At 33.1% G+C, this 22,378-nt stretch overlaps 1 long non-coding RNA gene across 1 annotated transcript in view; it reads right to left on the reverse strand.

Annotated features, from left to right (window-relative positions):
- Nucleotides 1-831: 831 nt before the first annotated feature.
- Nucleotides 832-22,378, reverse strand: part of LOC141582728 (uncharacterized) — a 78,092-nt gene continuing 56,545 nt past the window's right edge. Inside the window, exons 2-3 of the long non-coding RNA XR_012515606.1 lie at nt 21,602-21,699; nt 832-970 (exon numbers count right to left, since the gene is read on the reverse strand). This is a non-coding gene — a long non-coding RNA (uncharacterized LOC141582728). The remainder of the gene's footprint in view (nt 971-21,601; nt 21,700-22,378) is intronic.

Raw genomic sequence — 22,378 nt, forward strand, 5'->3', positions numbered from 1 at the left:
TACTACATTTTATTTTTTAATGATTTCAATAGTTATATATGTAAAGAAAATATTTTATGCTATTTGTACATTTTGAATAATTAAAATAACATAATAAATGTTATGATAAATTCTTTAAATGGGGGATTTATGAAAATATATCCAGCATTTTTCACAAGCATTTACATGATTAAATCCTTTTGTTACTGGTTATTTAGTTTATAACTGACATGTTTGCTGAAGGATACTGAACATGTTGCATTACATAGAAATCACAATCCAATGTGTATTCAACAAAATGGAAATTTCACATATACTATAATGCAAATTTAAGAAATGCATTATATGCAACATACATACAACAATATAAATAAAATTCTTATAAAACATATGATATAATTTAACATATAAGATTCCTTTAAACAATGACTTTGTTTCATCCATATATTGTCCAATATGTTATAGTATTTCTTACCTCAGGAAAGCACAATAATTATGTTTATGCCTTTATTGTCAGTATACAGTTTGTCAGTTTCTACCTCTATCATTGTCCTTTTTCATCCAGATAGAATTCACTCTCATACCCTACATCCTGGCATAATAATTAGTTTCTCTGAGGCATATGAGAAACATGCGATAATAACCCTTAAGTGAGGCAACCTCATTCCTTAAGAATCTATATTTAAGATAGATTTGTAATGAGACCAGGAAATCAGGTCATTTGTAAATGAAGAATAATGAAATAAGAAATATGTCTCAATGCACATTAGCTAATGTCACATTCTTTTCATGAAGCAAAAATCTTGAATATTTGAAATATGGTAGATGAAAGATGTCAATGAGCTCCCTAAACAATTCTCCCCACTTTCTATCTCACCTCAGGTGCCAGTCTTCGATAGATTCCTAAACACAGTCCACAGGGTAAAACAAAATCAGTTTCTGATAATTCATTCATACAGCAGTGTTCCAGGACTGAAATAATCTAGGTAATCTAGGACAAAGAGAATAAATCAAAAAAAGTGAACACTAATGATTTCAAAATTAATTCCTTCAATTAAAAACAAATACACAGCAGGAACATTTAATAACATGAATACTAGATAAAATTAGTTTACAGTCTAATTAAATCTCAACAAGATTTGCTAAGGCTATAATTGTGTATATTAAATTATTTTTGAAACTGTTATGCAAATAATAGTTAGACCTGAATACAGTATGCTAACTCTGTGCTATATCTACATGATACATTTATAAGACATTAATAATACTGAACCGAACTGAACTGAACTTTTCTAAGGTCCTTGTTAAGTGGGAATACTATACCATTATAAAAATCCATTTAAAGGGTTAACTGTGTGTGTGTGTATGTGTGTGTGTGTGTATGAATAAAAACTTCTTAAGCACAGAAGCTTTCATAAGTATAACCCCTTTCCCTACATCTCAAATTCTGTTCAAGTAATCCAATAATGTAAAATAGAGGCACTATGTCCATTCTGACATAATTCCACTGCCATTCTATATGGAATAGAATTTACAGTTGTTTGTTACTATAAAACCAACACACACACACACACACACACACACACACACACACACACACCAGTCAGAGATTCATTAGTATGATTTAATATTTGAATTTTCTAATGGATTTTAAATTTGATAGTCTTTTATTAACAAATCTCTAAAGAGAATCACTAGATATTTAGCCAGTGTATATGGTCCAAAGAAGAGAGTTATAATAAATGAGTGATTTCATTTCCGTTTTAGATTCAGGTTTTATTCTCAGTTCAGTTTCTTCTGTCACACCACAGAAACTCACTTATTATTCTGTGAGGAAGATTCATGTTGTTAACCTTTAGTCTTAAACATCTGTGACAGTTTTCATCAAAGAAGACCTACTAATACGATTTTTTTCTGGGTTATTTGTAGAATGCCATTTTAGCCTGGGGGTGAAGGGGGGATGGTACACAACTAATCACCCAACTACATGTCACAACTAATGATTCAAAATATTCAACATTGTTACAGATGGAGCTTCACTTTTACTTTTAGAATTTTAATAAATTTCATTATTTATATTTGAAGTATATAGCACAACATGATAAGATAACATATAGATAGTAAACGGTTACTAAAATGAAGCAACTTAACATACCCATCACCTCACATAGTTACCCATGTTTGTATGGCAACAGCTGTTAACAATCTATTCATTTAGCTAAAGTAGCAGATACATAGAATAAACTTGCCTAAACATCTAATATACAACATAAAGACTGCACTTGCTAATAGTATACTGTTTTGGGGCACTTTTTCTTTGGTTCTTTTAGTAAAGAAAACTGAGAAACTCAGACTTTTGTGTTATTTATCAGTTAATTAGCTGGCACTTAGAAATATTCATCTCAAACTCCACAGTCAGTGATTCAAGACTCAGAAAATTAATTTCCAAATAACTGATTTACAATCTAATCATTTTGTGTCAAGTCACAGTAGACTGTGCCTAGGGATTATTGTCTATTGTTAAGAAACTACAGAAATAGGTCTGGTTTAAAGTGATTCAACCATTTGATAAAACATGTAGGGTCAATATACCTGGCAATAGCCAAATTCCTTTAGCAAAAAAATTAAAAAATATTAAGTATTAAAAAATTATTGGTGGTTTTTTTTATTTGGTTGGTTGTTTACAGAGATGGGGTATCGCTATGTTGTCCAGGCTGACCTTGAACTCTTGGACTCAATCAGTCATCCCACCTTGGCCTCCTAAAGTGCTAGGGTTACAGGCATGAGCCACAATGCATAGCTTCTTTTGTTTTGCAAACATTCATCTCCAGACCAGCATTACAAAAAAAAAAAAAAAAAAAAGCTTAAATAAGGCTGAAGCTAAATATTACCACTTTGTATCTGAGACCTGCACCAGGAATAAAAAGAATCAAAAGAGTTATACGTAAGACCATTTAAAAGTTACGTATACATTTTCATTTCTCTAATGTGTATTTGACTGCTCAAAAGTAATAACAGTATGTTGTGTTTGTAACATATGTAAAATTTGGAACAAGGATGTCACAAACTGTGGGAGAGAAGTAAATACATTATACTATTGCAAGTATTTTCTGTTGTCCATGAAATAGCATATTTAAAGATAGATCAGGATAAATTAAATATGCATAGTTATTTAAAAGTAACAAAAACACATATGGCTAAAAATTAAAGAAGTGAGCCGGGCGCGGTGGCTCAAGCCTGTAATCCCAGCACTTTGGGAGGCCGAGGCGGGTGGATCACGAGGTCGAGAGATCGAGACCATCCTGGTCAACATGGTGAAACCCCGTCTCTACTAAAAATACAAAAAATTAGCTGGGCATGGTGGCGCGTGCCTGTAATCCCAGCTACTCAGGAGGCTGAGGCAGGAGAATTGCCTGAACCCAGGAGGCGGAGGTTGCGGTGAGCCGAGATCAAGCGATTGCACTCCAGCCTGGGTAACAAGAGCAAAAACTCCGTCTCAAAAAAAAAAAAAAAAACTAAAGAAATGATGAAATATACCAACACACATACAAGAACACACATGTATACATGCACATACATATATATTATGTATAAATATATAGATATATATTTATACGTACATACATATATATTTGTATATATATATTTTTTATATAATCAATTAATGTATATCTATAAATGTATACATGTAGTTGAATGTACATTTATATTATACATTAAATATAAATTTATATATTAAATATATGTACATTTGTCCCTCTGTAGTTCTGTACCTATTGATTTTGAATACTTAGATACAATGAACCATGAATCAAGGATAGTTAGATATACAAAAATGGATAACTGCATCTGTACTGAACAGATACAGATCTTTTCTGGTCATTGCTTTCTAAACATAATGGTATGACAACTATTTACATTGTATTAGGTACCATGGGTAATCAAGAGATGATTTAATGTATATGGGAAGATGTGTGGAAATTACATGCAAATGCTACACTATTTCATATAACAGAGTTGAATATCTGAATTATGGTATTCATGGGGATTCCTGGAGCCAATCACCCATGACATCAGATTACAATCATATGCATTTAAGTTTACTGAAAACGAGTAAGAAAAAATGTTAAAAGGCATTTTCTGAGTCTTTTAAAAAAAAGAAAATTGGAAATCTTAATTATCTACAGATAGGCTAAATGACAAGTGTGGGATAATATATATCCGGCAAACACAAGGTAAAGCTGGTGACTCTATTTTAATAACAGATACATTTTATTGACTTGTGACAAACTATATCTCCATTGAGATAAAGATGAACATTTTGTCATGATAAAAGTGTTGATGGTCTTGCATGTTCTTCACATGTACCCCAAAACCTAAAATGCAATAAAAAAAAATTTAAAAAGTGTTGATGGATTAATCAACATGTAACATGTCAAAATGCAACTAATAGCAGTTTCTCAAAATACACAAAAAATGTAAATAAATTTAAAAATGGGTAAATTTACAATTGCATTTGGAATTTTTAGTATCATTTTTTTTTATTGCATTTTAGGTTTCGGGGTACATGTGAAGAACATGCAAGATTATTGCATAGGTACACACATGGCAGTGTGATTTGCTGCCTTCCTTCCCGTCAGCTATATCTGTCATTTCTCCCCATGCTATCTCTCTCCACCTCCCCACCCCCCGTCCCTCCCCCATTTCCCCCCAACGGACCCCAGTGTGTAGTGCTCCCCTCCATGTGTCCATGTGTTCTCATTGTTCAACACCCGCCTATGAGTGAGAACATGCGGTGTTTGATTTTCTGTTCTTGTGTCAGTTTGCTAGAGAATGATGGTTTCCAGGTTCATCCATGTCCCTACAAAGGACACAAACTCAGCGTTTTTGATGGCTGTGTAATATTCCATGGTGTATATGTACCACATTTTCCCTGTCCAGTCTATCATTGATGGGCATTTGGGTTGGTTCCAGGTCTTTGCTATTGTAAACAGTGTTGCAATGAACATTCCTGTGCATATGTCCTTATAGTAGAAGGATTTATAATCCTTTGGGTATATACCCAGTAATGGGATTGCTGGGTCAAATAGGATTTCTATTTTTAGGTCATTGAGGAATTGCCACACTCTCTTCCACAATGGTTGAACTAATTCACACTCCCACCAACGGTGTAAAAGTGTTTCTATTTCTCCACACCCTCTCCAGCATCTGTTGTCTCCAGATTTTTTAATGATCACCATTCTAACTGGTGTGAGATGGTATCTTAATGTAGTTTTGATTTGCATTTCTCTAATGACCAGTGATGATGAGCATTTTTTCATATGTTTGTTGGCCTTCTGTATGTCTTCTTTTGAAAAGTGTCTGTTCATATCCTTTGCCCACTTTTGAATGGGCTTGTTTGTATTTTTCTTGTAGATCTGTTTTAGTTCTTTGTAAATTCTGGATATCAGCCCCTTTGCAGATGGGTAGACTGCAAAAAATTTTTCCCATTCTGTTGGTTGCTGATTCACTCTACTGACTGTTTCTTTTGCTGTGCAGAAGCTGTGGAGTTTGATTAGGTCCCATTTGTCTATTTTGGCTTTTGTTGCCAATGCTTTTGGCATTTTGGTCATGAAGTCTTCGCCTATACCTATGTCCTGAATGATTTTGCCTAGATTTTCTTCTATGGTTTTTATGGTGTTAGGTCTGATGTTTAAGTCTTTAATCCATCTGGAGTTAATTTTACTGTAAGGTGTCAGGAAGGGGTTCAGTTTCTGCTATCATTCTTTCAAAAGTTGATAAGGAAAAGTAGTTCAAATTTGAATTATTGGTTATAAAGATGATTGTTGGCACATCCTATGCAATATATCTAAATTGAATAATGGTACCAGATAAAATTATAGATGGGAATGAAACTTGTGTATCATCCATTATCATGTTTAATCAATAAATGATTTAATTCTCTTGAAAAAAATTGTCTATTTATAATGGGCACATATAAATTGTACATATTAATGGGGCACAGTGTGATGTTTTGGTGCATGTATTCATTCATCATAATCAAATAAGGGCAATTACTATAACCATTACTTCTTATTTTATTATGTTTTAAGTTTTGGGATACATGTGCGGAATATGCAGGTTTGTTACATAGGCATACATGTGCCATGGTGGTTTGCTGCACCGATCAACATGTCTTCTACATTGGGTATTTTTCCTAATGCTATCCCTCACCTAACCCTTCACCCCCTGATAGGCCCCAGTGTGTGGTGTTCCCCTCTCTGTGTCCATGTGTTCTCATTGTTCAACTCCCACTTATGAGTGAGGACATACCGTGTTTGTTCCTGTGTTAGTTTACTGAGAATGATGGTTTCAAGTTACATCCACGTTGCTGCAAAGGACATGAACTCATCCTTTTTTATGGCTGCATATTATTCCATAGTGTATATGTGCCACATTGTCTTTCCCCATTCTATCATTGATGGGCATTTGGGTTGGTTTCAAGTCTTTGCTATTGAGAATAGTGCTGCAATAAACATACGTGTGTATGTGTCTTTATAGTAGAATGATTTATAATCCTTTGGGTATACACCCAGTAATGGGATTGCTGGGCTGACTGATATTTCTGGTTCTAGATCCCTGAGGAATCACTACACTGTCATCCACAGTGGCTGACCTAATTTACACTCCCACCAACAGTGTAAAAATAGTCCTGTTTCTCCACATCCCAACACTTTGAACATTTAACATTTCTTTGTGGTAATGATATTCAAAATCTTGCCGTCCAGCTATATTGAAATATACATTGCATTGGTTTTAGCTATAGTCATCCTACCATGCAATATGAACACCAGAACTTATTTTTCCTGTTTAACTAACATTTTACTAGTTGACCAACCTCTCCTGGTTCCTGAACCACCAACATTATTGTCCTATTTTTACCTACTTTACATATATAAACTGTTATTCCCAACAACTATATAATATATGTATTTCTCATGCACAAATATTATACTCTTAATGTGTCGTTCCAGAATTAGAGGCAAAATCCAATCTAAACATATTTAAAATTTTTAAACAACACATATTTTTGAAACACAATCATATTAAACTGGAAATTGATAACAATAAGATACATACAAATCTGCAAATATTTAAGAATTATACAAAACACTATGAATTAATATTTCAGAGACAAGATCACAATGTAATAAAAATATTTTGAACTGAATTATTACAAAGACATGACATCTCAAAATTTGTTGTTGGAGGGTAATTTATAGTTTAAATATCTACATTAGAAAATAATAAAATTATATATTCTATGATCTATGCCCTGAAGTGAGAGGTTAGTTGAAAAGAACAAAGTAAAGCAAATAAAAATTTAAAACAGAAAGTAATAAAAATTAGAGTCCAAACAATGTAAATAAATTTTGAAATGAACATATATCAATTTGCTTACTTGGAACAATTAACTGAAAAACTGTTAATCAAGCTAAAACAGAATAAACACAGATGATAGTAATTTAAGTATTGAAAGGGAAACATCACTAGAGATGTCAAAAATATTAATACAATAATTTTAAAATGTTACAGAAAAGTCTTTGCTAAATATTTGAAAATATCAATGCAATTGACATGTGATTTGGAATATTAACTTTGTAAAACCTGAAGAAAGAAGACATTAAAATCTGAACATTCTCATCTCTGTGAAAGTATTTGAATCCAGAGCCAAAATCTTTTCTACGAAGAAAATTTTCAGATAATGTAAGAGAGCAATTCCCAACTAAGTTTATAAGAATAACAGAACCCTGAAAATACACAATCTTTTTCCTAGCATTAAACTTCTAGAATAAAATGTTTTTATTAAAAATTACTATAGCTTATTCATACTAAACCGATCAATAGTATAAAAGCTAATAAAATGCACAGTTGCAGAACACTTCGGACATAGAAATTAGAGCTTATTTTGTTTATCAGAAATAGTATATGGTAACAAAACATTATAAGAAAGTCATGTATATATTAATATCTTTACTATATATAAATGTAAAAATGTTTAGCAAATATTATCAAATCAATTCTATTAGTTGGATGATATGTCATGACCATGTCAGGTTTATTCCAGGAAGGCAAGGTTGGCTTAACATGTAAAATAAATCAGTTTAATGCAACATATTACGAAAATAAAAAAATCAAAAGGCAATGGTCAAAACAAAAAATAGGATGCTGAAATTCAATTTCCATTCATGATAAATATTCTCAACAAATTTGGAAAATAATGGACCAACATCATCTAATAAATATCACCTAAGAACAATCTATAGATTGTTGTATTTAATGTGGAAAGATTAGATTTTTTATCTAGTTTTCTCTTTTCTTTTATATTTCGTTATACTGGAATCTGTAGGGAAAAAGGCAAGTAAAATAAAGGTTAAAAATAAATAAAATTTGTAATATTCACAGAGAATATAAATGTCTATTTAGAAAACCTGTATGATATCAGCAACGACAAAAATCTACTACAATCAGAATATTTAGTAACAGTAAGGGAATAATGTCATATTTCTATATACTAATGAGGAACTGGAAAGTTATATTTATCAAATATTTGCAATAGTGTGAAAAATCACAAAATGCTTTAATAAATTTAATAATAGACTACAGGATCACTACATTAAATCTATAAAATATTGCTGAAACTAATGGACGTGTAAATAAGTGGCAAGATGTATAATGTGCCTTCCTCAGAAGACTTGTTGTTAAGAAATAATTTCTTTTTGAATGATTTGTATATTTAATGGAATTTCAATCAGATTCCAGCAGGATTATGGCAGAAGTTGTCAAGCTGATTCTAAATTGAGCAATACTACATTACAATGTAATATCCCTTGAAGGGCCCTTCATAATCTTAAAGAATCATAACATTGTTGGAAGACTTGCAGCATAAGATTCACAAGTCATTAGGATATAATATTCAAGATTTGGTTGAAATGTCATAAGAATGGACAAATAGAGCAATGGGATTACTGTATTTATTGCATAATTCTTTTTTATTTTTGTTGATACCTAATGATTGTATGTATTTATGGGGTACAGGTAATATTTTGATCCATGCATACAATGTGTAATTATCAAATCAGGGTATTAGGATATCTACAAACACAAACATGTACCAGTTATTTGTGTTGGGAACATTCCAATTCTTCTCAACTATTTTGAAATATGTAACTGCATTCACCCTACTGTGCTATTGGACACTAGAAAGTATTCCTCTATCTAACTATAGTTTTATACCCATTGGCCAAACTCTTTATCCTATAACCGACCCATGTTTCCCATCCTCTGGTAACCATCATTTTTCTGTCTACCTACGTGAGGCCAACTTTTTTAGTTTCCATATATGAGTGAGAACATGCCAGTTAAATATAAATCATAATTCTAACAACCATTGTTTACTCTTATGATATATGATACAGGAAACTAAAGGTGTAGAATAAAATTGTAAATCTAAGTACCAAAAAGAATAGATTAGCAAAATAAACTATAATGTGTTCATTACATAAGAATTGTATACATTTAACAAGACGATACTTATCTATTGTATGATCTATTGTGTGATGAGAAATAGACAAAATTGTCTGAGGTATATTGGCTAAACAAAAGCCTATTTAGAAAAAATAATCTGTACTATTTGAATGATATTACTATATGCTGAATTCATAAACATGGCATGCCCACACATATACATTAATATCATTAATGTGGGCATGCCATGTTTATGAATTCATAGTGCTTAAAAGTATTAAGAGCGATAAATTTAACTTTGGGTGGTGGGATTTCTGAGGAAGTTTTTTTCCTCTTTACACTTTTTGTTTTGCTTGAATATTGTAAATATGGATTAATGTTTAATCAGTAAAAAGCTAAGAAGGCATTGATTTGGGTAAAACATTGATGGTTTAATCATATTTATTATCTTAAATAAAGTAATTTGTAATTGATATAAGTAAAATAAGTTGTTATAATTCAATGAGAAGCTATTTGAAACATTCCTGACAGCACACCAGTTATGGGTTTTTTTTTTCTCCTTTTGTTCATGTTTTATTTTTTATTTTTTTGGCTGGAACATATTTGAAAAATATAGAACTAGGTCAAATTGCATCAGAGCTAGCTGTACTCAGGAAGACCAGAGTTTACCTGCAAAACAGATAAAAGGAATGCCAACTAAAAGTAAATTTATTATGTAAGTTATTCAAAAGCTATGTATGTTAGACAGCAGTGGAAAATATTCCACCCACTCCACACCTCAAAAAAAAAGCAATGCTATGAGGACCATGTTTTGTAGGAGAATTTAATAAAAGTGTTTAAATTTCACTTTGTCATTTATAAAATTCCTAATAGTTTGTTTCTTTATATCCACAGTGTTTCATTGATAAATCATTGTATACTTAAGCCAACTAACATAAAAGCTAAATTCTGATTATAAACTCTTTGTTCTTCTGAACAGAATGTCTAGTCTCCAGTTTCTGTGAAATCTAAAACTCATTCCTGTATCTGATTGATATAGATTTTGATGCACATGATTACAATGCAATTAGTACAAATTTAGGTTTTGGCATAACTGCGGAATATCTAGTATAATGTAACAAGCCAGTATTTTTATTTAGAGGAAGTACATGTGAATATTCACTCATCTTTGTCAATTCTATAAAGTTTCTTTTCAAATTTAATTTTATATACATAATTGACACAATAATTATACATATTTCCAGGGTACAAAGGTATGTTTCAATGCATGTGTAGGTAGTACAATGATCAAATGGGGATAAGTACTATATCCAACACTTTAAATATTCAGCCTGGTGCAGTGGCTCAAGCATGTTATCCCAGCATTTGGGAGGTCGAGGCAGGTGGAACACCTGAGTTCAGGAGATTGAGACCAGCCTGGCCAACATGGTGAAACATTGTCACCACTGAAAATACAAAAATTAGCCTGGTGTGGTGGCACCAGCCTATAATCCCAGCTACTCGGGAGGCTGAGGCCAGGGAATTTCTTGAACCCAGAAGGCAGAGGTTAGAGTGAGCTGAAATCACACCACTGTACTCTAGAGTGGGCAACACACTGAGAATCTGTCTCAAAAAATAAAAATAAAAATAAGCATTTATCATTTCTTTTGGTGACAACATTCAAAATCTCTTCTAGTGATTCTGACACACATAATTGTATTACCATTTTCAAGCTGCTGGTAAAGACATACCTGAGACTGGGAAATTTTCAAAAGAAAGAAGTTTAGTTGGACTTACTGGGGAGGTCTCACAATCATGGTGGAAGGCAAGAAGGAGCAAGTCACATCTTACATAAATGACAGCACTCAAAAAGAGAGCTTATGCAGGGAAAGTCCCATTTTAAAAACCATCAGATCTCGTGAGACCCATTCACTATTATGAGAATAATAAATAATAATAAACAGCACAGGAAAGATCCGCCTTCTCATCTCCCCTGGGTCCCTTTCACAACACATGGCAAGTATTGGAGCTACAAGATGAGATTTGGGTGGAGACACAGAGCCACACTATATCAACAATATGTTGCCATTACCTACAACCATTCTACTATAAAAGAATATCATAATGTGTTCTTCCCATCTTATTATAACTTTGTACCCATTGACCAAACTTTCCTGGTCCCCCATCCCATCCTCAGAGGCTGATAACCACTATTCTACTCTCTATCCCTATGAAATTAGCTTTTTTAGATTCCACATATGTATTATTCAGGATTCTCTAGAGGAACAGAACTAATATGATACATATGAAAGGGAGTTTATATTAGTCTGTTCTCATGCTGCTAGTAAACGCATACCCAAGACTGCATAATTTATAAAGGAAAGAGGTTTAATTTACTATATGCTGAATTCATAAACATGGCATGCCCACAAATATACATTAATATCAAACAAGTTAAATACCTACTCTGTACCACCCAATGCCTAATTCACTGAAAATGTTTTACTGGATAAACAAAAAAATTTGACTTTTGATTCCTTTATTGTGAGAAGTAACAAACCATAGAAGACACAAAATAGTCAATATAAAAGTAGACTACAAGTGATTTTGACAATAGGCAATAAGCAAAAGTAACTGTTCTCTTGTTGTATTGCTCCATTCTCACACTGCTACAAAAACATATACACATCACTAACAAATGTATGAAAAAAATGTTGAACATAACTAATCATCAGATAAATGCAAATCAAACTCATAATGAGTATCATTTCACTTTAGTTAGAATGGCTTTTATCAAAAAATAAAAACATGCTGGCAAAGATGCAGAGAAAAGAAATCTCTTATAAACTGTTTATGGGAAGGCAAATAGTATAGCCATTATAGAAAACATTATGGTGATTCTGCAAAATACCAAAATTCAGACTTTTATATGATTTAGCAATCCCATTGCTAGGTACTAAAAGGAAATGAAATCAGTATGTCATGAGTGTCAAACTACATATCCATGTTTATTGCAGTGCTATTTAGTAGTCAAGATAAGGAATTAACCTAAATGCCCATCTTGAATAGATAAATAAAATGTGGTGTATATACACTATGGAATACTATTCTGCCATTAAACAAAATGAGATCTTGTCATATGCAGCAACATGAAGCTGCAGGACATTATAAATGAAATTCTGTAATGTTTCTTACTAAGGAAAAAATAGCAAACATTTTTTTGTAAAAGTCTGAAGAAAAGTGATATTACTAATGATAGATTAAAAGCAATCTAATGACATACCTATAAGATAGACTTTTATTTAAAACACTGAAGAGACATTTTAGAATGTTAGTATCTAGGAATAGTATAGAGATGTCATAAAAAAAGTGATTCTGATTTCTATTCTTTATTTGAAACAGAAACACAATTTGTTGTAAAAGTTCAATAAAATATTTATGTTAAATAAACATTTTGTGCTACAAATAAGTGAAAAATAATCATTCTTATATCTACCCAAACCCACTAGTCATTTTTTTTACCTGATAAGTAGACTTTGGGGAAATAGAAGAAAAATTTTATAGTCAACATCTGTTTATAAATAAGCAATATACAGGAAACTCTGAATAGCTATGTAAAATAAGGAAATATCTAAATAATTTAGAAAAACAGCTTAATATAATTTAAAAATTTCAGTCCAAGATCACGTTCTTCTCTATATTGTATATCCCCTTTGCCCACAAAAATTAAAGTAATTTCTTAACATCCTTCTTTTATGCATAGATAACACAGTTAAAACTGTCATATGTATACTTCAGCTGAAGCTTTCTGGCTAAGCCACAAAATAGATGAAAACTTTCAAATATAATTTTATATTTAAAAAGATCTTTATGTTCTCAGATTTCTTTATAGAGACAAATGATAACTGACATTACCATGCTTCTGGGAAAAACTAAAGCTGTAAGGGATAAGAAATCTTGTTTGAATTAAAGATGATAGGTTACAAAATTTTTATTAGGCTCATATTTCATCTATATTCAGAAAACAAGATTAATGTCAGATTATAGCTCCTGAATGAAGCTGTCCTAATTAAGTACAAAATAAGATTAAAATGGATAATAAATAACATTTGCCCTGGCCTTTTAAAATCTATGTTGCCCAAAGTGTTTGTTTGATACACCCTTTCTACTTTAATTTACTCAAATAAAATTTGTATCAATAAATATGAATTGAAAGGCAGGTTTTACTAATATTTTTGTTTCTTGAACACCAATTTACAATTATGTAACCAGTGGCAGTTGTGAAGAAAAGAGCAAAATAAATGCACTGAAAAGCAGAAGATGCAATAAAATGTTATTTTTCGATATAAGAATGAATGGTAATCCTTATTACCAAACACAAGAAAAGAACTAGCTATTATCTTTTATTCTTATTGTATACTTTTATTTTTGTTGTTTCTAAATCTGAAGTTATTATAAGCATCATTATATATATTTTTTTCTTTAAGGGGATATATGTTTTCACTATAAAATAGATGTAATTTGAAAAGTACTGCAACACATTTTCTCACATTCTAATCAATACATTTACTTCAACACATTTTACATGTGTTGAAAAGGTACTGATCTAACTTCATGGCTCATACAGCCACATATTTGATTCTCCTTCAGCCTTCTTTATTCACTTAGAGGATAATGCTGTTATTTTTTTCTGGGTGGCAAAGAAACTCTGTATTTGGGGTCTTTCATCATGAGAGTGCTGCACAATGTTTAAAATGTTGATTGTTGCTTCCTTCTTTAACAGAACTATTTCTTGAAACCATGTCATTTGATTTTACTGGGCAAAATTATAGAGACTCTTGAATTTAATACACATTTAGTTGAAAGACTTTTATTATTTTCTAAAATATTATTCCAATCGGTCATGTGCCAACTAGGTATTCATATATTTAGGCCATGTATGAAAGTATAATTGATGAATTTTACTTTTTTAAAATTATACATACATGCATTCATATTTGTGTATGTGAAAAAATTGTTTATATATGAAGAGAGAGATAAAGCAACTATGTATATATATATATATAGAGAGAGAGAGAATATATATATTTCTCTATATATATATATCTTTATACATGTACTATATACACATATATATATGGAGATGGAGAGAGTAGTAAATTCCCATACTTTTATGTTGCCTTGGCATTTATTTTTAAATACAGGTTTAATTTTCTCATATCAGAAGCAGGACAGAGTCACCCTTGACATTTTTCAGTTCTAGTTCTCCACTACTCCATAGTTTCTTCATGTACTCAACCCAGATATATGCCTTATTCCACCTCCTAGTGACCACCTCCTTATGGCTCAGCTGCACGCTAGCTACTTGACTTGTCCCACTGACCCCCACAGCTGGTTGGGGCTGCAGAGATGTGACACAGTAACCATGTCTCAGTCACAGTATAACTCTTACCTCCAGGGAACTGGTGCCTACTTGCCCTAAACCCACAGTTACAATTTCCTGTGGAAAACCTGTTTAGATAATGCCCTAGATGCTAGTAATATCTTTGGTCCATAGGTTCATTGTTCTCTCTCTCTCTCTCCTCATCTCCACCAACTGATTAAGTACACATATTCTGAATGGCTTCTCCCTTTCCATGGGTCCTGCAAGGTGTGCACCCTCTTCTATATAGGATCTATAAGTAATAAATTATCTTTCTTATTTCATGTCTTTTGCTGAGTTGCTTTCTCTGTGTCTGGCCTGACCCAGACACCTAAACCTAGCTTCTTTTCCTATCAAGGCTCTGTCCTAGACTGTGGCTATCTTGATAGCAATAAATTGGACATAGGTCGAACAAGAGACACCAGGGCATCTGCAAGTATAAAGAAGTGTTCTGTGAGAGAATTACCTGGTCACCAGTTGGACACCTAGGCATTAGGCTGTCAGACGGGATAAAGATAAGACATCGTAAACTACGATCACCAAATCCCTGGAGCCCTATAAAGTCAGGACTAAAGTTTATACAGAGTTTATAGCTACTTCTGAGAAAGACACCAAAACCAAATTTTTTAAAAAATCCTATTTATATAGTTGTTTCTTTTTTTTTTTTTTTTTTTTTTTTTTTTTTTTTTTGAGATGGATTCTTGCTCTGTCACCCAGGTTGGAGAGCAGTGTCACGATCTTGACTTACTCCAACCTCTACCTCCTGGATTCAAGTGAGCTGGGATAAAAGGCTCACACCACCACCCCTGGCTATTTTTTTTTTTTTTGTATTTTTAATAGAGACAGGATTTTACCATGTTGGCCAGGCTAGTCTCAAACTCCTGACCTCAGATGATCCACCCACCTTAACCTCTCAAAGTACGGGGATTACAGGCGTGCACCACCATGCCCGGCTTCATATATTTATTGAGTTATCTCCTCACTATGTTCTTATTATAAGAGAACCAGCCATATACTGCTGCTTCAAAAATATTTTCTATTCATTTCTCATTCTTGCTCCCATTTTTCCTTTCACACAAAGCATATGATACTAGTTTCATCATCTGATACTAACTGTATCACCTGAAATTCTTCTCACTGTGAAGATTTCACTTTCCGCCCTTGTTCAGAGCCACCAGTTAGTGGTGCATCAGTGAAGCATCCATCCAGTTCTGGGAGAGATGGCATATGGTGAAGATCCATCCTTAAACAAAGGCTATTTTTTTTCCAACCAATAACTGGTCAGAGGCCATAGGCTGCTTGACAGAAAAATAGCAAACCAATAGAATCAAATATATAGGTGAACTACCTACTTCTGCAATTAACTTGAGCCTTTTGGACAAGTCTTTGCCTGCTATTTATGTATAATTTTTACACTATAATAAAATTCCATTACACACATCTCATTTTATGGCCTGGTGAGTTACGTAAACCCAATTCACAGTGGGCACTTCAGGTTGCACAGTCACATGGTGCCCCTTGTCAGTCATTGAGATTCCCTAGGGCCCAGGAGCAAGCCAGGAGATGTTTTTCTCCTACATGTTAGTAGTAGGCAACAAAGGGACTGGCCTTGCTCTAAAATCAAAAGCTCCATGTAGGATTTCTCTACTGAGATTATCATAGGTAAAAAATGTGTCTGCCCCAGACATTTGACTACCTACATCTGATAGAAAAACTGTTCCCAGGTGATTGTGCAGCATGTGCCATAGATCAGAGTCTCTTTGAAAATGAGCAGTCTTACAAGTTGCCAAGTAAATGACAAAAGCAGCTTTCCCTAATAGATTATTTGTAACCAACAATATCCAAAGAGGTCAAGCAATGTGTCTCTCACTTCAGAAGACATATTGCAACATGTCTCAGACCTTAAGTATTTAACTGATCATTTTTGGCTACCAAACATCTATGAGGTATTTCTCCCACCCTCTCATATATGTCTTAATAAGATATATAGGACATCTGAAACTTCCTCCTTTTCAGGTCCAATTAAGATGATGTAATGCACAGCTTAGTGCTGTGCGGTATGTGAAGCCAGTCAAGACCTCTGGACTATACTGTGACAGATTAACATAAAGACTAATATAGTCTAGTCAGAGAATAAATTTACCCTGTGGTCATATCAAGGCTAAACAAACTCCTAATATTCTTTTCTGATTTCATTTGCTGATTTAAGGTAGAAATATAAAATGATTTTTAGATCAAAATGTTATACCGGGACTACATATTATGCCTATTATTCAATTAAACATATATGCATACCTGCAACCACAGCCGCAGTTAGTGTGTGGACTTGCTTTTGGTTTATATGATAGAAACATATTCAAAATGTGTAAGAGTTCCAATGGTTTCCATTTGTTCTTCCTATCATAAAATACCTTCTACATGTGAGGGTAATATCTAGAGATTATGCCTGTTATAATAATAAATACATCTATTCACACTTTATCTTTTGGTGCTGGTCAAAGAACCATAACCATAGCTACAGTCTGCCTGGATCAATATTAGATCAACTAGAGCCAAGGCTCTACTCGTTGCCTGAACATTTTTACACTTCTTTTTTAAGTTAGACTGCAATGGTGAATTGATTCCCCAAGGATTACCTTTAGTTCAGAGCCCAAATCAAACAACTCACAGAAATTCTGACAATTTTTATTTTCTAAGGGCACGTTTATGCTAACAGGTAGCTACTAATAGTATTGAGGATGAATTGTAGAACGATTCACTGGGGTACACTTAGTGATTCATAGCAGTGCTCTGTTTCAAAGGGATAGTCTTGGGTTAAACACTGTTAATCTCCACTACAGTGTGCTACCTTTAAGTAGGTTGTTTTTTTAATTTCCAACAGAAGTGAGATTTTGCTACCTATAAGTATCAAACACACCTTAACAGGCTGTTTACCTGGTATATTTTTGAGGGTTCTATAATGAATTAAATCACAGATTCTTGCATGCCAAAACTCTGATTACCATTTCTGTGGTAATTGTTCTCACCTTGTCTCTGAATATAAATTGTATCTACCTGGCTTCTACTGTTCCATGATCGTGTTATTCTCATTAAGACAATGAAACAGTTCTACAGCAGCATAGCCATCGTTATTGTTACCCTTCACAGGACATTTGCTTTAAAATTTTCCAAGGCTTATTTATTACATGCTCACCAAATAGTATCTTAAGGAGTGACAGCTTTGCATATCTAGATAGGAATGAAGAATTTGAGTCAAAAGACCTGTGCTTTAAGTATAGAGCTACCAAACAATTAATTAGAATTATCACTTGCCATTCATTGCTTGGTTAAGAAAAATTTATGGCATCATGAAAGAATCAATGTGCTCATCCCGATCAACAATGACATGGTGTGTGTCTGTGAGTAAAAAAAAGTTTGGAACAGATGTTACCATATACCTGAGAATACAGACTGACGGGGGAATCTTGATTCAATTTTCTAAGGCTCTGAGATTAGTATATAACCTTATATGCATTATTGGCACTGCCCAAGTAAGTCCTGACATAATCATACTACACATAAATTAGTAACATTGAAAATGTCACAAGATCTATTCTTAATTGAGCAGCAATTATTTTTAGACAAATTTGGGGAATAAAGTTTTCTACTTCTGAAACCTTTTCATATATATGATGATTAATCTTCTGAACAATATATATTTTAATGAAAGCTTTTCTTAAATGTACCACATGTTTCCTTGTGTTTTTAAATAGAGTGTATCGAGCATAATGCAAATGTTTCTTCATGGTTCAGAGTGATAATAAATACAGGTTAGAATGACTACTGACATCCATAGCAGTGACTCTCAAGTGTGAGTTTCAGATGAGCAGCATCAGCAACTGAGAAATTGTGAAATGTTACATCTTGGGCCCCACTCTTGATTGAATCACCAAAAAGCTCCAGTTGATTCTGATGCACGCTGTAGTACAGAGTGTTGATCTGTAGGACTGTTTTTGCCTCTCCTCCAGCATACGTATTAGGTTTAAAAACACTTAGGTTTAAAAGCAGGTCCTGCCCATTTTCTTGTTGTTGCTGTTTTCTTTCTTTCTTTCTTTTTTTAATTATACTTTAAGTTCTGGGATACATGTGCAGCACGTGTAGGTTTTTTTGGTTATGTGTTTTTTTAGGATACATGTACTATGGTGGTTTGCTGCACCCATCGACCTGTCATCTACATTAGGTATTTCTCCTAATGCTATCCATCCCCTAGGCCCCCACCCACCCAAAGGCCCCAGTGTGTGATGTTCCCTTCCCTGTTTCCACTCACAGAACAGGAACTCATCCTTTTTATGGCTGCATACTACTCCTTGGTGTGTATGTGCCACATTTTCTTTATCAAGTCTATCTTTGGTGGGCATTTGGGTTGGTTCCAAGTCTTTGCTATTATGAATAGTGCTGCAATAAACATACATATACATGTATCTTTATAGTAGAATGATTTATAATCCTTTGGGTAATATATATACCCAGCAATGGGATTGCTGGATCAAATGGTATTTTTGGTTCTAGATCCTTGAGGAATCAACACACTGTCTTTCACAATTGTTGAACTAATTTACACTCCCACCAACTGTGTAAAAGTGTGCCTATTTCTCCATACCCTCTCCAGCATGTTTCCTGACTTTTTTTTTTTTTTTTTTTTTTTTTTTTTGAGACGGAGTCTCACTCCATCACCAGGCGCCAGGCTGGAGTGCAATGGCACAACCTCGGCTCACTGCAACCTCTGCCTCCCAGGTTTAAGCAATTCTCCTGCCTCAGCCTCTCTAGTATCTGGGACTACAGGCGCCTGCCCCCATGTCCAGCTAATTTTTTTGTACTTGTTTTTTTAGTAGAGACGGGTTCACTATGTAGGGCAGGATGGTGTCTATCTGTTGACCTCGTGATCCACCCGCCTGAGACTCCCAACGTGCTTTTTTTTTTTTTTTTTTTTCAGGACTGCGTAATTTAGTTTAATTCTGTAGAATCATATCATTAGCAAATATATATTCAGTGGGAGTGGTGAAGGAGATAGATTTTCTTTTTTTGTTTAATTTTTATTATTTTAAATTTATTTTATGTTAGGTGCATACTATATCTGTCATTTCTCCCCATGTTGTCCCTCACCACCCCCCGCTGTCTCTCCCCTACCCCACCAACTAGTTTCCTGACTTTTTAATGATCACCATACTAATTGGCATGAGATGCTATCTCACTGTGGTTTTGATTTGTATTTCTCTAATGACCAGCAATGATGAGGTTTTCTTTATATGTTTGTTGGCTGTATCAATGCCTTCCTTTGAGAAGTGTCTGTTTACATCTTTTGCCCACTTTTTGATGGGGTTGTTTTCTCTTGTAAATTTGTTTATGTTGCTTATAGATTCTGAATATTAGCCCTTTGTCAGATGGATAGATTGCAAAAATTTTCTTCCATTCTGTAGGTTACTTGTTCACTCTGATGATCGTTTCTTTTGCTATGTAGAAGTTCTTTAGTTTCTGCCCGTTTTTAACCTTTTTGATCCTGGGAAATTTATCTCAACTACCCAATGTCCAAATTCCTCTGATGTAACCTCAACTCTAAAGAATTCTGGGGATTACACGAGTAATTTGATATAAGTCTTACATGGGGCTTTACACATAGTAGTGATTTAATGAATGGCTGGGATATATATATATATTTTTAAAGTTACAGCATATGGCTGAGTTTTATGGTTATGTTCCCTGATAGATGTTCTATGCATATTTGCCCTCACTTTTTTGATGTGCATTCAAATTTAACACACAATTATCTCATTAATGTCCTGAAGTTGCCACATCATGGGTTATGACATGTATTTCCTATCAATGAAGGTCTACACTGGAATTTTCTGTAGTTCTTTAAGATTTTGTGTTCACTTCTAGATAACTGAGGAAGCCAGAAATCTAACAATAAACCAATTTTATTAAAACTTTTTATTACATATATAATAGTTTTACATAGAATATTTAATTGTATAATTATCTGGTCTAGGTTAGGCACATTGGAAAAATAACATGAGTTTGATTTTTAAGTTCTGACTCTAAAGAAGAAATGAATTCAAACTAAATCATATTGCAGAATTATATTTGTCCTTTTAATACATTTTTGTATTTTCAAAAAACTGAGAAACTTATAAGGTTAAGTAAAGAAAAATAATGTTGCAACAACCAACACTTTTAATTAGCTTTCCCTGAGGCTTGCAGAGTTAGAAAAATAACTTAGCAAGCAAATATAAAACAGATATTTTTTTCAGCGGGTGGAAATAGAAGCATGTATTAAGTCTCAATAGTAAGGAGAAATTGTACTCTTTTTAAATAAAAAAATAAGGTGATACTATTGATTCAATTATTTTTTTATCATTTGATAAAGGGAAGAAAGGCTTCCAATCAGCAATTCTAGACTTTAATTATATTTGATTTTTTTTATCAACTGCGTAATAATATAGAACACAACAAGTTTGTAACTGTTCAAATTTCATAGTTTGGGATTAAATTCAATATTTCTTATAAATACATTTAAAATCAGTTTATTAAATGTGTGGGATTTCCAAAGATATTTTTAACAATGCCTTGTATTAGACTGGATACTTATAAACATTAAGAAAAGTATACATGACCTTACAAATTAATCTTACACATTTCATTTCAACTTACACTGAAATGTTAACTCGAAAGGCTTACCTGGAAGTCAAGTATGTGATGCCATGTTTTCTATTTTATTCATTTTCTGATCAACACTTCGCTGATCTTGTGTTTAGAAATAGGATCCAGACCAGGATCTGTGGAGAGGTGAAAATAATAAATGTGGTTGTGTTGCCGCATCATTGGCTCCTTAAAAATAGCAAGACTAGATTCTTCTGCCATACACAATGACACAATCCAGCCTTAAAATTCGTCGTACTTTACAATCTACTTAATAAATGAAGTTACTCTTTTACCTAAGGCAAGTTACTCTTTTTTGCATTCCAACCTCTTTTAACTCCCTGGAGAACTTATCCCTGTAAACCATTCTACCCTTATTACAGAATCAATTTTTCTTCTTCAGTATACTTCATATAAAAAAGTACTCATATTTAAGTAGCCTTTGGTTGGCCTGCAGTCTTATTTATTTCCCTTATAGCCATGTTCCTATAAAAATGATTTGATTTTTGTGGATAACTTTCTTAACTTCCCTTTCATTTCTCTATTATGGCAATCCATTGCCATTTAACAGAAATCTACTGAAAGTTCTTATCTTACAGTCACCATAGGCTACATTACGCTGCAGTAACAAATAATCCCAAATACTCAGCAGTTTAAAATAAAAATAGTTTAATGATCAGAGAAAGCTGGTAGGGGACCACTCATTCTCATCACACACTTCTAAAATGATATGATAATATCCTTGTGATTTTTAAGTGTTTCAGTGCAAGAGTAAGAGTAAGATTTCTGTTTACCTTTGTTGGAAAAAGCAAGTGA

Source organism: Saimiri boliviensis, chromosome 2 (assembly GCF_048565385.1).
Source record: "Saimiri boliviensis isolate mSaiBol1 chromosome 2, mSaiBol1.pri, whole genome shotgun sequence".
NCBI classification, from domain to species: domain Eukaryota; kingdom Metazoa; phylum Chordata; class Mammalia; order Primates; family Cebidae; genus Saimiri; species Saimiri boliviensis.